The sequence below is a fragment of the Rousettus aegyptiacus genome, unplaced genomic scaffold, assembly GCF_014176215.1.
Source record: "Rousettus aegyptiacus isolate mRouAeg1 unplaced genomic scaffold, mRouAeg1.p scaffold_m13_p_13, whole genome shotgun sequence".
Classification (NCBI taxonomy): domain Eukaryota; kingdom Metazoa; phylum Chordata; class Mammalia; order Chiroptera; family Pteropodidae; genus Rousettus; species Rousettus aegyptiacus.
The window spans coordinates 1,538,703-1,541,531 of NW_023416288.1; the positions used below are offsets into that span (position 1 = coordinate 1,538,703).

The window sequence follows — 2,829 nt, forward strand, 5'->3', positions numbered from 1 at the left end:
CAAAGGGCTGAAGAAAACATTTCCAAGCTCTCTCATGGGCTGTTGTATTCCATTTTTTGTCATTGTGGCTGCTCTGCAGGACTGTTTACAGGGTATAGCATCTGGTTTTCCTCAGAGCAAATGATGAGAGAGAGAAAAATCCAAAATGGAAGTGGCATATGCTGTTGTTCACACTGACCAAACTTAGTGTAATATGAGAGGGGACTATGCAAGAGTGTGAATGCCGAGAGGCAGGAATCATTGGGGACTGACTGTCTTATCGGCTGTTCACCACACAATACTTGTATAAAAAATGTGGATTGGCATGGGAAAAGAGAAGCAGACCAAGAATCCTGTGTATATATGGGATTTTAGCTTATGTTAAAAGTCTAAATTCAAATCAGTGAGGGGAATTAACAGCTCAATACATTGTGTTATAAAATTCAATATTTATTTATAAAGAGGATCATACTAGATTCATACCTCATACCATACTTCCAAGTAAATTTCAAAAAAAGTTAAAGAACTAAAGCACACGTGCACATATATTTAAAACAAATACAAGTATCCTCCAGTTTTCAAAAATTCACATTATGCCATGTTGTTTTTATGAAAGACTTACATTAGTATTTGGTTTTGCTATCTGAAGAAATCCGAGGAGGATTTTTGCTTTAACAAATAAAGGTGAAAAGTGAGAGTTCAGCATTTGTGTTATAGAGGCAGTACGCAACCCTAGTAGCTGGCATGCCACCGCAAAGCTCCTTCTCTGGGAACTACATTTGGCATCTCTGCATCAGGCTACCATAGCTTTGAACTGTGTCTGTGAGTATCTGTGCTTTATTTGGGTTTATTTTGTGCATCTGTTAGCAAGATGTGTCCTAAGGTATCAGAAAAACCTATGAGAGCTCGTAAGGGTGTTAAACTTAGCGTAAAATTGGACGTAATTTGTGGTGAACAAAATAAAGACATTATGTATGTGTTGAATTTTGAGTCTGGGAATGCTCAAGTTTTTTGTATTGCAGAGAAAAAGAACTAAAAGGCTGCTCAATGACCTTTAAGAATAGTAATCTTCTAAGAAGGGTTTGGAAGTGAAGATGGGTGGGGAAAAGGATATGTTTATGTTTTAGTCTGTGTAGTTATGATAAGTCTATGGCTATGCCACCCTGAACAAGCCTGATCCTGCCTGATCTCAGAAGCTAAGCAGGGTTGGGCCTGGTTAGTACTTGGATGGGAGACCACCTAGAAAGACCAGGTGCTATAGGCGTAAAAAAAAAAAAAAAAAGAAAAGCTTTTACAATAAGAACATTTACATATCATTTATATATTTTAAGATTATATTTTTGAAAAAAATTAATACATTATAGTACATCAAATTTGAGATGGAAAATTGAGCACATTCACCTACTACCCTTTTCTCTCTAGGCCCTATCAAAAGTATAGAAAAACTCATTTAAAAAAAGGAATGAAATCATAATTGCATTGCAAAACAAAATAACATGCCATTGGCAGAAAAAAAAATTTTGAGGAACTCCTAGAAGATCAAAATTATGTAGGATCACTATATTTACTGACAGAGAAACCAGAACAACAACAACAAAAACACTAGAACCAAAACATTAAAGATATGTTCTTTCCAAGGGATATCTGGGCAGTTCCAAAGTCAGAATCAGTGAATATGAAAAGCAGGGATAGCTTATAAAGCAGTAAACAGGGCAATTAACTGGTAATAACAGGGCACTGGTAACACAGGATCAACCTGATTTCAGATCTTCCCCAAACAGTACATACAGAATGGCTAGCACTGTGGTCAAACCTCAAGTACTGACCTCTAAAGAAAATGGAGAATCTGTCTGGAGAGGAGAAGGTTCTTAGGATGGATATCAGATCTGATAAATAAACGGAATTGAGTTGAGCTAATACCAGGTATCCACAACAGAGACGAAAGAAAAAAAAATGAATACCAGAGAACTTTGCCCAATGTTCTCTAACTATGAACCTCAGACGAGTCAGCCTAATTAAGTACCTTTCCGCTAATATGGAGTCTACAATCAGTCTCCTGTAGGGGAAGCAGATCTTCCTGACTCCAGAGAAACCCAGACCACTGATTTGTGAGAATTCGCCCAGCTCTTCACTCATAAACAGCAATGGACAAATGTTAGCTCTCAAGGAGGTGTTTGAAATATGGGTGCAGGGGTAGTTATTGCAGCACTGTTTATAATAGCAAAAATGAGTAGATAAAGGAAAGAAAGAAGACCACCAACATTTGCACCAATAGGGAAATGCTTGGATAAGATACAGAATGCTCATATTACAAAACTCTACAATAATGAATTGATATGGAAAGATAGCAATACTATTTTATTGAGTGAAAACCAGGCTGTGAAACAATATTTATATACAATACAGTCTTTATTTTTTAAAAAAGGCATTGGGGGGGAGGGTAGTACTAACAGTCTATCTGAGAAGGGTCTAAAAGAAATTTCCACAAACTGTAGACAATAGTTAAAACTAATGAGAAAGAGTTTGAAGGAGAAGATGAGAGGAATTGAGGGTGGGTTTTTCACTCTTTACTTCACTGTTTGAAATTTGTGTCTATGGGCAAATTTTGTAAATAACATTAAAAATTTTGAAGTAGGGAAAAATGATTACAACACACACACATCTGGAAAGAGCTACATAAAAAATGTCAACAGTGTTTAACTCTAAGGCAATGAGCTTACAGTAAAGATTTTTACATCCTTTATACTGCTCTGAATTACCTAATGTTTTCCCACCAATATCATAATCATGCCAATAGAAACTATTTTAATTTAAAAAAAAAAACAAAACTTTTTTAGAGTGGAGTGTTCC

General features: G+C 36.0%; 1 pseudogene; it reads left to right on the plus strand.

Moving 5' to 3' along the window:
- The first annotated feature begins 1,124 nt into the window (after window positions 1-1,124).
- Window positions 1,125-1,243, plus strand: LOC118610825 (annotated as a pseudogene).
- The last annotated feature ends 1,586 nt before the right edge of the window (window positions 1,244-2,829 follow it).